The following is a 16,405-nucleotide window of genomic DNA, read 5'->3' as shown; positions in this document are numbered from 1 at the left end:
TAACAGGAATATCTTCGGACGCGACAAATACTTATATACTCCAACAGAATATTTATTCGTTAACATATATAAATTTTTGATCATGTCCTATTCAATCAGATATATTTTCTTTGTTTTCAAAATCCAGTAGGATATATATATAAATAAATGGGAACATAAAGATCTTTAGAAATTAAAACGTACTGGGAATTTTCACGGCGTGATTACTATGTTTATCAAACAAGTGCAATACTTTGAATGCACTAAGGACATTAGCTTATCAAGAAGAGAAACGTTTTGCTGATAGTGATGAGGATTACTATAATATTGCATGTTTTGGCAAATCTTTAGACGTAATTTGTACTACCGACATAAACATAAGCGATAAAACAAAGCAAAGCTTATTCTCAAGAGATGGAAAGAAATAGTAGAAAAAGACTTTTCTTTTCAAGGAAAGAATAAAAAGAACAATAATTTGGGATGAAAAATTATTTGTGTGCGAATATTTTAGTAGCAGCCAGCTAGCATTAGCCTTATTTATTTAATTGGCCAATTTTTGTGATATATGTGCTACCAACACCCAATGTTTATTGTCACCCATACTTGTTGCTAAATAAACTCTCCAGTCTAAATTTTTGAGTGGTTCTATTATTGGTTAAGGCCCGTTTCAAAATTTGCATTTTGAAAATGAGATAAAATTGTGACAAACATCGCTGTTGTTTGATTTGTTTTTAAAACTGGCTTTTAATGGCGCCCATAAACTACTATCTATAGATATGACTTCATAACTACAGACATTGAGAGTTATCTGCCTTTAGTTGACAAATTACAACAGAGATTGCTTACATAGTGAATATAAAAATCATTATATTACTTTTGATAATAATACTAGAACAATAATTATCATCAATCATTATTATTAAGCCCTTAATTCCGAACTCGAGGCCTTTACTGAGAAATATCGGACCGACATCTATTTGTACAGGCATAGGTGCGATATTTCCCGGTAAAGACCGAGAAAGCAAGGTTATTCAAAGATTTATTATATGGTACTATTTGATATGAAACGAAGCTTGCTTTCTTTCCCGTCTTTGCTGTTTTGCACTGGTTGGCTTTTAGTTTTCTAGTTGTTGTCAGTAAAAAAGAAATCGTTTCAAATTGTATCGTCTGGATAGTAAAACTGTTTTTCCTTCGACTGTTAGGAGCACATTATATCTGATAAGAAAGGATTTTAAAATTCATTATACATAAAGAATATTAATAAAAAATTTTTTATGATTTATCTTGGCTAGTTGTTTGGAGCTAATAAGAGTACCCAACCCTGCGCCACTATTATTAAATCATTAATTACAATAATGACAATGATAATGATAATGATAATGATAAGAATAATGATAAAAGTAATTCGTGAATAGCTGTCACCGCAATTTAAGATTATTTTGGTCTTTGGGTATGATTTTAGTATGGATTTGAAATGATTGAATAGTGAATATATCTGCCATTCAAGGTATCAAGTTACATTAATTTAACGATCACATGAATAATTTTTCTGATGTTTGAAATACTATGATTTCTATTGTCTATATATGTCAAAAGTGTTGTCATATGTAAAGATCTTATCTCTGATTTTTTGGACTTGATTTAGGTAACTCTGCGCCAAAAATGATTAAAAAAGAACATGTGCATTGAAGATTGTACGGAGCATTAAAACTGCTACAAGCAAATCTACTGAAAACCGTAAAACAAATTCAAGATGCCGCATTTGTGTACAGTTGATGACATCCCGTGTTGTACTTGATATAGGCATTTGTCTTAAGAAATTTGACTTAAGAAATTAGGAATCTCTTCTTTTTGTTATTGGTAACCATCATAAGTCATAATTTATTTTGTTTGCAGAAATGGATAGGAAATGAAAGGAGTAAAAGAAAAGCCAGTTAAGTTGTGCCTATTGACGAGGAGAATACTTCTTCAGAACTAATACAGTACACTGGTTCACCAATTAAACGGATATCATCAGCTTATAACGTTTTTGTTCAAAGTTGTTGAGCTCAGGTAAACTGATGCATGCGTGATATTGTTACTATGTATTCTGACTTTGCTCATAACTTAGCCATTAATCTTTCACAGTTTTATAATGTTCACAATGTTCTATTTAGTCTTTGATGAATTCGGAATTTTTTAAAATTTAAAGGTGTGGAATTCCTCTAGGAAAACGAGATATTTCCCTTAAAGTTTATAGAGTACTGAGTATAAACTTCTACTATGGGGCTGTTTACATGAGCCCGTTAACCGGGATTCAGCGAGGCGTGAAATTATCTTGAGCAATTAAAAGGAGAAAAAACAAAAATCGCAAAACTTGCAACCCTTCTTAACCTTCATAAGTTAGTAAAGTTAGTAAAGATAAATTCTTTGATTAAATATCTGGTCTATTAATACAGGAAAGCATTGACCAAATGAGCTTTTATAGGTTCAGAAAGATATAAATAAACATGTTACCAAATTGCACAAGGTCAAATTTATGATTATAACATTACCAAAATGTACCAAAAGAAGCTCAGTAAAACCTTTCACTGCTTTGTACCGTATTGAAATAAGAATTATATAAAACTAGAAGTTGCTATCACAAGAAGTGCTGCCCCGACCCTTTGTCTGCAAAAAAACTGCACTGTTCAGACCATAGTCACAGCCGTTGCAACCACCTCCGTGTACAACATTCTAGGTGGTTTCATGCATACGTAATGAATGGGTGATTAGAATGATAGACAAAGAAATTTTACATGCGTGTCTCTTTAACCTTTAGCTTTGGTTTATTCCGCCATGTTTATTCCGGTTTATTCCGCCATGTTTAGAGTTTTCTTTCTATCTGAAAGCCGGTTTACACGTTCCGAATTATCAGATCCGATTGTTCCGGTTCCGTCTTTTGATTGCTTGCTCAAAGGGTCAAATTGTTTTGCTGATATTTAGATACGTTTAGATATTTATAATCTTGAGAGCAGCCATTTGTGTTGTCCAGTAATTTATCGATATATTTGCGTACTTTCGGTACGGAGGTACTTACAAGTCGCCTTCGTCTGATCTTGTCATAAAAATGAGAATAGAACAAGTTATACTCCTATCCTCTTTTTTAAGATTGACGGATCCGACCGTAAGAGACTAACTTTATATGTGCTCACACAATCCGTTTTTAGGATTCAACAAAAATGGATTCGACAAATCGGATCGAGTGAACGGGCCTTAATCAAATGTGCCATACCTTATTTGAAATACATGCAAACAAAGGCATGTAAGTTCTGAAAGTCGATGGTTGATTTCCGGCAAAAATAGTTCCCGTGCTTTATATCTTATTTCATTTCATATTTCCAATTATTTTCAAAGATAAATTCATAACCATTTCGAACGAAAATAGTTTTTTTGATAACATGTTTATACCTCCAACAAATTTGTCTTTAAAATGCTTTTTTATTAAAAGTATGATACTTTGTTTACTTAACCGATCAAACGCTGATTCGTGGCAGCAATAACGAAGCAAAGTAGTTGACTTTTGTTACCGAGCAACTATGTACGCCTTATTGATACTCATCTGTTCATTTGTTCTAATTAAATGGCATCATGGCAAAGATTATATGCATGAATATATGAATATGAATATGTCAAATATCTAAACATGAAGCTAATACATTTAATCGTAATATGAAAGTCCCATAACAACGCCACTACTCCGTCAGTAGACAGCTAACAAAAATCTGGTGACCCGTACCGGCCACCGTACAATACCAATGAAACATTAATGTAATTATAAATGCAAACACCTATATATGACTGGACAAATGCCAATACCAATGACAGTATAATTGTTAATACAAATAACAGTGTGAATCTCATTACAAATGACTATATAAATGTCCATGCCAGTAACTATATTATATAAAATGTCAATACCAATTGCTTTATACATCGTAAATGCAAATACCAATGCACAGCTAAACAAGGTTGTAATTGCAAACATTTCACAACGAATTCACAAAATTAACAAAAAGCCTTTGTAAATTGTTTATATGAAGGTAATAGAGTTGATAATATATTTTACTTTTAAGACGGTACGTTTGTCTGTACCGACTGAACGAATCTAGAAGGTAGATTAAATTTTGCTACCATAATACGCCAAGACTCCCAAAAACTCCTCATGCTTAAATCATAGCTAAAAACACTTTGATTCGAAAGAATGTTGGAAGAATTCAACTGCTTACTCTACTCCACGTTGATATTGCGAGACAAATAGATCTCGTTATCGTTAGTTCAAAATATAGATGATTGCATGAAATGATTTATTCCCAAAGAATATAAATGACAAATCACAGACAGACATTTGCTCCGAATAAAATTATGCTAATTTAACAAAATTCAGTCAAAATAGTTTGTAGTTTCCGCTGAATAAAGAGGTTTGAGGAATCACGAAACTAGAGAGTCAGAACGATTAAAAACACCTCACAAAAGCCCAAACATACCTCCAGACCAAAGCCACCAAAGGTGAAAGTCAAAGTAAGACCAAAGTGAAGCATAACAAAGTCGCCTAATACCTAGAACAAAGCACGTGTTCGTTTATTACTTCTATTAGAGAGCTTAAGCAAAATACGTTTTCGACAATACGGACTTAAACCGGAAGGAATTCTACAAACTGCCAATTATTGCGCATGACGAGAGGTTCGCGTTGTCAGGTCGAATAGTCCACAACTTGCGTTCTGAGGTTTTTGTTGATAAAGTGTTTGCTAACAGACGAAGCAATGGGAGAAACGTCGTCTGCAAGTTTAGAGTGAGTGTTTCATTATTTTTTCGATAAATACAACATACTAGGCTGCCAAAATTAAATAGATGTGCAGAGTTTATACAAAAATGCTTGCTCAAAGTATTTGTGTTAAATACTTATAATTAACAATCACATGTATTGAAGTGCAAATTTTAAATATATTTTTGCACATTTTCAAAAGGAATCGCCTATGCAATGGTCGAAACAACACGACGTTTTGTTATGTCGCGAAATACTAGCTGTTGACCCTTTTCAAGCAAAACGAAAAACAACTGCCAGAGTAAAGTATTGGGAGAAGGTAGCTGCAAACTTGGAAAAAATAGATAAACAAAAATTTAAGGTTTCAACCCGTGCTGTACGAGACAGATACAGCCGTTTACATGAAAATTTTAAAAAGAAAGCTCGTGAGGAAAAGGGTGCAAATGGAATATCACCAGAACCGACAGAGTTGGATACTTTGTTAGAAGAGCTATCAGAGAGACAATTGTCCTCAGATGAAGAGCGGTTCCAGAGTTATCAAGAAAACAAGAAAAAGAATGAGCTGTACAGAATAAAGTCCCTAGATATACGAAAGAAAGCGATGGAGAAGTTGTCAGAAACCAAACTATGAAAGGAAAAGGAGAGTGATAGTGGTGACCAAGAACCACAAAGAAAAAGACGTCGATCAGGAGCTGAAATTGTTGCTTACCCTAAAGAAAAAAATGAGGTATAATTGGAGATGAGAAAACAGCAGTTTGAAATAAAAAAAATGCAATTTGAGGCAGATGCGAAATAACAGGTTGACATACTTAATTTGCTAATGCAGCAAAATACAATGATAATAAATTTAATCCAGGAAGAAAACAATACAAAGTAGCTTCAGAAAAAGAGACACTATATAAAAACAATACAAGAAACTGCTCTATATCAACCGTGTTGTTTTGTTAATTGGCAGCACATTTCTTGCTAACTGATTCTTACATTTTATAGTTTGTTTATAATTTGTTGTTTAAAACTTTTATTGTCATATGCTGTATTCATGAGCAAGTCATTTTCATTATTTGCCTGGCAGTTATGTCAGTTTATAGTAAATATTGATTTTATGGTGCATACTTTTAGTAGGGAATGATAACTCTAATTTTAGAAACACATAATTTTTTATGAAAAATAGTTTTGAAGTGTTGGAGGAGAAATCTTAAAATATTTGGATGTAAGATTTTCTTATAGACAAGTATGAGCATTCTCCATAAGTGCTGCTACAACATGCATTTTGCCAACTGAGCTTAATCCTAATTTTAAGTTTTGTTTAAAATCCAAACATTTAAATGTTCTGACCACATCACCAAAAAGCCACTCAACTTAGACTCGTAGATAGCTCTTGGAATTGTTGAAGTCTTTCATTTGTTGTGTTAATTGAACATCCCTAAATGGGGACTGTAAATGTACCTGCAAAGGGTAAGCCGGATCCCCATACAAGCAAAGTGGATTTCCATCCCTTGTAAATGCATTAATATCCAAATCATTAAGCAACAGTGAATCTCTTAACATTCCTGCATCATGCCTTTTCCTTTCTAAAACAATGTAAGAGTACAAAATAATAATTAATAAGTTGTTTGTTGTATTATATCCTATACCATGTAGGTGTAAAAAACATCAAATTGAAAACATACATACCAACTGGACCATAAATATGTGCCATAATACTATTTGGTATAGCAAAGCTCTGGAATTTTAAACTATGCACTCTTTTGTGTCCATTATAAGCCTGACATTGGTTGACTGTTGGACTACATATTGGCCTGACTGTTCCATCCAAAAAACCAAAACAATTATTCAAAGCTGCACCTTTCATAGTAATTGCCCTGGCATAATTTTCAAGGCACTCTGCATTATGAATGTGGTTGTTCCATCTGGTAATACGATGCCCATGCGTTTCGAATATGAAATCAAGTACAACATTTGTTGCCATACTTAAGAAAGGGACGGGTCAACCAAACAGGTTAATCGTGTCACTACAGCGACAAGGGTATGCCATTCGATTAAGGAGAATACAAAGTCCTTCCATACAGGGTAATGTTGATCTTTGAGGACATTTGAAAATGGCGGGTATGTTCAAGACTTCTGCCAGAAATGGTAGATCACACTTATCAAATCTGAAGAAAGCCTTGCACTCAGCTTCTGGGATGTCTTCCAAATTAAATTGATCGTATGCTTCATAGCAAAAATCTGGATTTTTTGAAGTGAAAGTCTCTAAAAGTGAAACTAACTCCTCGTTGGTTAAACAGTTGTTTGCATGACTGAGTAGTGCTGCACTTTTTGCATTCTTGAATGAATTGTCCATATCAAACCCCCCAAAATTAACTTATCTGTATGCAAGCTGAAGTTTGTCGTGAAAAATATAATTCCGCTTAACTGTTCAGATTTCCCGCCACCGACCGCGTCCTCCACCCAGACCTACACTCGCCTTGACGTTTGTGTTGTCGAAAACGTCGCTTGCTTAAGCTCTCTATTATTAGGATAATTACAACTAGCCTAGGGGTCTCTACCTTAAAAGAAGTGTTGCCACTATGCTATTTCTAAAATTGTTCGATTAATATTATTAATATAATAATAGATACTGCTTGGTCTGCTTGGTTGGTCGTTGCGTACGATTCTTATGCACGAGTTGAAAAGGATTAAAAACAGACGAGTGAGCACAGCGAACGAATTTGTTTTCAATCCTTCTCAACAAGTGCATTATAAAAATCGTACAAACAAACCAACCATGATATAATCTTTTTATTATACGACTATTGAAATTTAGATTGTAGTGAAATTTTCGCAGAAGAGACAGCACAATTTCTAACGCTTCAAAACAATCACCTAAAAAAATGCAATAACACAAACAAATTGCTCATCGGGAATAACTAGTTTTTCCGCCGTTTCTGTTTTAACATTTTGAAAGGCAATTTGTTTCTTACGAAGGACATAGGTTCGTTTTTTTACTTTTGTTTTTCGATAGGAAGCGTAATAAATTTGCTTAGATATTTATTAAGTTTCTTGACAGGAATATTTTCCATGCTTCAAAAGTCATGTTTCGACGATGAAAATTAGTATTGGTAATTACATTGTTTCGAGTGCAATTTGGGAAAAACATACACCAGTGAGTTTTTCAAAGACTATCAAAATTGCACGAGTCGGAAGGACGAGCGCCATTTGAAGTCTTTGAAAAACTCACGAGTGCTTGTTTCCAAATTGTAAGAGAAACCATGCTATTACTTATTAAGAATATACATGAAAACATTTCTAAATTCTGTTGATTTTTAACTTCAGCGTACGTACATTAAGGGGGTGTTTTCATGAATACGGAATGAGTTTCGATCCGGAATGAACTCATTCCACTTTAAAAGAAATCCTATTGCATGTTTACATGAATCCGGAATGAGTCACAACTCGATCCGGATCGAGTTCATTCCTAGTTTCATTCCGGATCGAAATTTACCTTTTATTTCATGTAAACGCGAATTGAGTTTCATTCTTGAATGATATTGTGATTAATGACGAAGCACGCATGTGCCATGGGTATTGTCTTTTGGCAAATTGAAGCTCGTAAGTAAATAAAGAGGCTAAATCGGTTAAAATGAGTGCGAAGAAAAACAACAATTAGTTTCATGCAAACACGGATTGACATCACGTTTCGATCGGGATTGAAAGTCATTCCGGATTCATGTAAACACCCCCTAATTCAGCCGGAGAGTTAACCATCGATCGAGCGACTCGTATTTTTCAATTCCGTCAAATATTACTTTTCACAACACCAAAGCTTCCGCACACGCAGCTTGAGCAAATTATCTACTTTTAGCAGTGTTGTTATTTTCATCTTGAAACATCTTGCAAACGGTGAACTGTAAACTGCTTCCTAAAGAAAAATTACTTAAAACTTGCCAACCTTTGTAATTGCTTCATTTACAATAATTTAACTTTTCCGTGTTTGAAATGTTATAATTTGTTTGGCCCTTACATCCTTTTCTTTGTTTGACTAACCAATCAGGAGGGCGTTTTTCAAAAAGAAATTGCACTGTATTCATGTGTGTAAAATATGTTAGATTATGAACTTTATTCAAAGAATAGTATTGACTTTACAACAATAGAATATATATATGTGCAGGAAGTATGTAAGATCGTAAGATTGTCAGGTGTCCACTGAGCTATAATTAAAGAACTGAAATAACATTAACTTTACAAATGAAATACTTTATGTTATATTGTATATGTTAACACCCCCACTCAGACTCCGCTTGCTCATGATGAGTCTGCTATGTGGTTAACTAAATCCCTAAAAGTGTTGCTCGATGTTTTTCTACTTTGACTCGAGATAATGACTTTGTAAGAATGTCTGCTGTCATTTCTTCGGTTGGAACGTAACTGATCCTTGCTTTGTACTCTTTCTCGAATGAAATGTAGTTTCGTATCGATGTGCTTTGATCGTTTATGCATTACGGGATTGTGACACATCTTTATACAATATTGGTTATCTTCTCCAATGTTGGTTGGTTTCTTCATTGGATAACCTAAATCTTTCATTAGTGCTCGTAGGTATATTGCTTCTTGTACAGCTGCCGCCATAGCTTGATATTCGGCTTCGGTTAACGAAAGTGCTACAGTTGCCTGTTTCTTCACTTCCCAGCTGATTGCACCTCCGTTCCCTTCAAATTTGAAGTAATATCCTGTAGTTGATTTGCGATCATTGAGATCACCACTCCAATTTGCGTCTGAATCACCAACGATATCGAGATTGGAATTCTTCAAGAATGTTAATTGGAAATCGGTAGTTCCATTAAGATATCTTAATACGTGCTTTGCTGCTTTCCAATGTGACATGTCTGGTTTATCTAGGAATCTTGATAGCTGATTAACAATGTGAAGGATATCTAGACGGGTTTGTTTACCAATAAATAGTAATGAACCAACTAAACTCCTGTATAACCTTGCATCGACTAACTTCTGATCGTCGTTGCTTTTGATTAGCTTCAGATTTACTTCTCCAGGCGTTGCTGCTGCTTTACAATCACTCATATTGAATTGTTGAAGAACAGATTCGATGTATTTCTTTTGGTCAACGGTAATCTTGTCGTGAGATCGTAGAATTCGCATTCCTAAGAACCAGTGCAGTATGCCACGGTCATCCATCTTGAAATTTTTGCTCAACGTTGCTTTGATATGATTAACTGCTTTTTCACTCGTACCAGCAACTATAATATCGTCTACCCAAACTAATACGTATGAGGATGTTCCATCTTCTTCTTTTCTCACAAATAAACAATAATCGCTGCAGCTACGTTTGAATTTTTCTTTAATAAGTAGACTAGCCAATGCTTCATACCAATTCTTTGCCGCTTGTTTCAATCCATAGATTGATTTGTTTAGCTTGCAAACTTGCTTTCGTCCTGATTTTGCTTTCTTGGTAAAACCTTCTGGTTGTTCTAGATAAATTTCTTCTTCTATGTTGGAGTGAAGGTATGCTGATTTAACATCCATCTGGACAATATGTGGACATTTTTGTGCTGTCTTTGCGAGCAGGATTCGAAAAGTTTCGGGTTTACATGTTGGAGCGTAAGTATCGAAAAAGTCTAAGCCTTCGACTTGAGCATAACCCTTGGCTACATATCTTGCTTTGTATTTGTCGATTTGACCATCTGCTCCATACTTTACTTTATACACCCATTTTCCTGGTAAGACTTTCACATTCTCTGGTTCGTTCACTATTGTCCATGTGTTATTGTCCATTAGTGAATCATATTCTGCTTTCATCGCTTTTCTCCAGTTTTCAGCGTGCGGTGTATTAATTGCTTCATGATAAGACTTGGGTTCTTGTACACTTTCTTCATTAGTTGTGTTGAACGTATAGTATAATCCATACCTTTCGTGGTGGCCGCCGATTTCTGCTTTCTCTAGGAAGCCTGATTTCTTCCTCTGATTTTCTTGATCTTCTTGCTGATGTTGAACAGCGGGTATCGGTGCATTATTTTCCTCCACTTCATCTTGAATCGGTTCTTTTGTTTTCTCATTATTCGAACGATCATCGTCGAAATCCATGTTGGGGCTCATTAGATTTGGTTGTTCTGGATTTATCGTATCTTTTGCTGAAAAAGGTTGAATTTCACTTTCTTTAAAGACAACATTGCGTGCTTTGATGACTCTCATTGATTCGAATTCTTGCAGGATGTAAGACGTGCTTTTTTTATCATAACCAATAAATTTTGCTTTTACAGATCTTGAATCCAATTTCTTTAGGTTGATCTTCCGTTTCATGACGTATGCCGTGCAGCCAAAAGTGCGTAGATGATGTAACCTTGGCGTTTTTTCTGTGAATAGCTCGAAAGGACTTTTACCTTGCTCGCTGTTGGCAGTAACGGTGAGATTTCTGATATGAGATGCTGTGGATAAGGCTCTTACCCAATAACGTTTTGGTAACTGTGCTTGGATTAATAGACATTGTCCCATTTCAACTAGAGTTCGATTATAGCGTTCGGCAACTCCATTTTGTTGCGGGGTTTTGGGTAGTGTAAATTCCTGCTTTATTTTTGATTATATGCAGTAAGCTTTGGATTGCTTCGATGTATACTCTGCTCCATTATCGCTTCTCAATTTTCGAGGTAATCCTGATTCTGCTACGTACTCTTTAAATTTTTCGAATGCTTCTGCTTTCTTGCTCATGAATTTAACAACTGCATACTTCGAGTATTCGTCTACAAAGGTAATTACATATCTGCATCCACTGAGGCTAGGCACTTCAAAGGGACCAAGAATATCTGTGTATACCAATTCGCGTGGTTTCTGGGACTTATTGTGCGCTTCTTTAGGTACAGGCTTGCATGATTGCTTTCCAAGTGCGCATGTTTCGCACATTTTCTTTAATTTGTCTTCGCAGTTAAATGTGCGTTTGACATCATCTTTGTTCAAATGTCTAAGGCGTTGATGCCACAGTTGAAAATCTCCTTTGATTTCTCTTTTATTCTGGTTGCTTGTAATGGAATTACAGGAACTGGATCTTTGGGATATGATCTCCAGATAAAATAAACCTGCATTTTTGTTTAGAGCAATTGCTGGACCATGATTTAACATCAACTTTGCTTCACACTCTTTGAATATGAAATTATGTCCAAATTTGGCAGCTCGGTTGACTTCATAATTTGGCACATAAAGGACATTTCGCAGTACCATCTCTACTTCTTCTCCATCTTTCAATAGAAGCTTTACTGGTACGTCACCAATACCTTCGATAGGTGTTTTCCCTTTGGATCTTTAACATTTTTGGTATTGCATGATTTTAAGTTGTCAAATAGTTCCTTTTTAGTAATGATGTGATCTGTGCAACCGGTATCAATGATGATATAATTCAATCTTCTAATGTTACTATTTATTCCAGTGCCACTGTTCATGCATTGAGAGTATGATGAGAATGAATTTGGTCGTCTTGTTGAAGGTTCTTCGGATTTACTCTGACTCCTACATTCTCTTGATAGATGTCCCTTTTTCTTGCACTTTGAACAGAAAGCTGAACTTCTTTTACTACACTGCTTGGCAATATGACCAGGGAGTCCACAAACATAACAAATTCCTTTTTGCTTGATTGGGGCTTTGTTTTTGCCTGATGCATTTCCAGAATGCATTGCTATCACGCTATATTCTCCTTGGTTTCTTTGGATCCAACTATCCTCGTAATTCTGTAGTCGAGTTCTCAGTTCTGAGAAGTTAGCTGTTGGGTTGAAACTTTCTTGAACCACGAAGTGTCCAAATTTTTCTGGAAGTCCATTAATGACTAGAGCATTAAATAGTGTTTCGGATATATTTTCTCTGGCTTCAGTGAGTCGAGACATTAATTCTTGTGATCGTATGAAGTATTCGGATAACTTTTCACTTTCACCTAATTGTAATCGAGATATTTGTCGAACTAAACTTACTACAGTTGGTTTTTCTACGTTAGAAAATCTTTGTTGCAGTAGACGCCACGCTTTTGCACCGTCTCCGACACCATCTGGCGACAACCAGTCATGTCGTATGTATAAAAGTCTGTTGTTGTCAAGAGCTAATGCAATATGACACCATACCGTGTTGTTTCTTTCTTTGATTTCATCAATTCGCTGATTTCTCTATCGTACTTTTGTTTCCCATTCGGCCCTTTGCTCACTTGTAGCGTCGACTGTTAACTGTGTAACTTCTTGAGGTATGACGTCTCTCCCAATGAGAGCTTTGTACAAACCTTTCGTTTGCATATATGCAGTAAACTTTGTGCTCCATGCCGGATAGTTCTCGGCTGTTCCATCGAATACAAGCCACTTTACTGTTTGACTATCCATAAATACGGTCTTGTACTATTTCTCTACTATTGCTGAGCTTTTTCTGGGCTATTCCCTGGGCTATCTGGGCTACTTCTGGGCTTCCTGGGCCCATAACCTGTTAGATTATGAACTTTATTCAAAGAATAGTATTGATTTTACAACAACAAAATATATATGTGCAGGAAGTATGTAAGATCGTACGATTGTCACGTGTCCACTGAGCTATAACTAAAGCACTGAAATAACATTAACTTTACAAATGAAATACTTTATGTTATATTGTATATGTTAACAAAATAGACAATAAAAAATCAAGGTACAAAGATTTGCAAAAAGCTTAGTAAACTGGTGTTATTTAGAAATCTATAGAGCTATTATATTTATTTACAATATATCTGTTGTGATATATGTTGTATGGGAGTTACTGGGCACATTTTTGTGCTTTCGAAGTTTTAGTCCAATAAATGAGAATTTATGCCTGTTCCAAGACGAAAGATTGTATTGAAAAATATAACTTTAAATTTAATATTGTGTCTTTGGTGTCTAATTATATAATAAATACGAAGCCTTTTACAAGACGCATTGTCTGTGGTTGGCTGATAAATAGTAATACTAAGCCAGTCAAAAGACTTCTTGTCTTTCGTTGGCTGATGACAATCATAACATAATTATGAGGATTTTTTGATGGTTTATTTAAAAGAAATCTATCACAAGCTTGTTTTATGCAGAATACAATCAAGATGACCTAGATACTGTATGTTTTTTATCATTGTTTTAGTTTGCACTAACAGAAACACTTTACCCACTTATTTATGTGCTTTTATCTGTAGCATGTGCTTCACACGAAAAGCAGCCACGCACAATAAGTTTGTTTTGGAGGTGGAAAAACTTTAAAGATCTACATTTCTGTTATTGTGTTCTTCTCTAACACTACGTAAGCTCATAGTTGTCATTTTTTTGCACAAAAACTGTCATCGTCTTCTTTTTTTCATAGGAATAATTTTAAAACGATTATTTTGTACGCATTTACGGCGTTTTATTTTCAGCGTTAAATTTGTTATCCGTTAAAACAATGACGATAATGTTTTTGTTGCACTGGGTAAGTTCATAGTTTTCAAATTGTTTTTCACAAAAAAACTATTCTCATTTTCCTTGTTCAATTTTTTGAGAAATTATTTTGAAACGAACATTTGCTAAACGCTTACAACGTTTTTTTATCCGTGGAAAACATTTGTTGTGTTTTTTTTTCAACCAAAAACAAAAAAACAAAACAACGAATAGAACATATCAAGCAAAGGACGGCAAAGGAAGAAGTAAGCGCTGACGTGATATTTTAAGATGACTTGTAATTTTACCATCGCACTATTGCATTTAAAATTATAAACTTAACTATATTTGTTCGTATAAGGAATAACTACGAAAGAGAAATGGGTATGTAAAGTTTGTATCTTAAAAATAGAAATAAAATATACAGCTTGTTTGCAGAAATGAATAATATTTTCAATTACAATGAAAAAACATTATATTTAGTTTGTTATAGTGGAAAGCCATAAAGAAATTTTTGGCAAGATACGAAGTCAATCACAGTTTACATAAAAATATAGTGAGCATTTAAAGGCATCATACACATTTCAAGTATGAAATTTTCACATTGAGTTGTTTCGTTGTTTCTCTTTCATGCAGATTAAGAAGTGATTTGAAGTGGAGGTGGTACTGTTTGTTTTCAATAATTAAATGAGCTTCTCATCATATATTGTAGTAATTGTTATTGATAAGCCAATTTTTTGTTATTTCAGATTTATTAACGACTGATGAAGAAACTAGTAACTGTACTGTGATTGAAAAAATTTCAAATTCATTAGTTTGTAAGCCATGAGTTTTCAATAAATGTCTGATTTTCTTTCAGAGCAACTAAATCAGAATTGCAAAAAAAAGGTTTATGCACATCTTTTTTTCTTGCTTCTTTAAAATTCATTGCCATGAACAATTGCCATAACTTTATTTTAATCACAGGAAAAGCAAATCCTCTTCATTATGAAATTCAACATCCATCAGGGGTTTGGAATTTACAATTAGCTACGCCATGGCAATTAGATACCTTCGTTATGAACAACTTAATTTGTTTTTAGGTATATTAAAATAGTAAAATGCGTAGTCCTGTATCAAAGAAAAAATACAAAACGAAATTCAATGAAACGTGTAATAAATCCTTTATTTTCAATTTTTATGGTTTTCAACAATTTATATAACACAATACTTATAAACAAATAACCTACACTTTAGGTATAGTAAAAATCTGCATAGTAATATAATGGGAAAACATCCAGGTAGTTATTAATTACGTGCAGCATTTCTCAGCAAAAATAAAGGTAATTCAGCCTAGAATCTAGATGGCTGAACAAAAAAGTAGCCAACACGACTGTCATGTAATGAGCGACCACAATTGGACAAACCAAGCCAAAAATTATCTAAACTGAAAAGAGTCATTACCTTTTTTCTCGTATGAATACGTGTCCATCAAATCCGCAATTTCACACTGGTTTGATAAACTGAACAAGTACCTCACAGCCTCGTTTCCAAATAAAAAGAAGTTGACCACCAAGTTTGTAAGTACTCAATTCAAGCTAAGCGTGGTGGTCAGGAGGTAGTGAATAATAAAAATAATTTTCCAAGTGGAAGTTTTTCATCCAAAATTTACTATTCGCCGCCATGTTTTTCATACACGTGTCCAGATCCCTTTTTCCCCCTCCAGGTAATTTAATAGAACTCAATAAATCGACCACGGTTTAAAACCACTCTGCGAAACGCGAAATTTTACAGTGAAATGTAAACAAACTTCGAAAATCAAGCAGCAAAACGCCAAAAAAAAACAACAAAACAAAAATGATTTGCTAATGTACGTGAGTCGAATAAAAACACTCGAAAAACAGTTTCACTATCCAAACGATGCAATTTGAAACGATTTCTTTTTTACTGACAAAATGTAGAAAAGCGAAAGTCGAACCGTCTAAAAACAGCAAAGACCAAAAATAAAACAACTTCGTTTCAGGTGATACAATGTCCTATCATAATCCTTTTAGTAACCTGGCTTCCTTGGTCTTTACTAAGAAATATGGGACCTTAGTCGTTTTGTATAAACCTCTACCTCCGGGCTCGGTGTGCACAAAAAGTTTTGAGCTTGATTATAATATACAAAAGGCTTCATAATATAGATGAGAAAATTTCTCAATTCTGTTGACTTTTAACTTCAGTGTACGTACATTTCTTTCAGCAAGTTATTCATATCGACCAGCTCGTATATTTCAATTCCGTCGGATTTTTG

Source organism: Xenia sp. Carnegie-2017, unplaced genomic scaffold (genome assembly GCF_021976095.1).
Source record: "Xenia sp. Carnegie-2017 unplaced genomic scaffold, XeniaSp_v1 HiC_scaffold_6, whole genome shotgun sequence".
Lineage (NCBI taxonomy): Eukaryota > Metazoa > Cnidaria > Anthozoa > Malacalcyonacea > Xeniidae > Xenia > Xenia sp. Carnegie-2017.
This window is presented reverse-complemented; position numbering follows the sequence as displayed.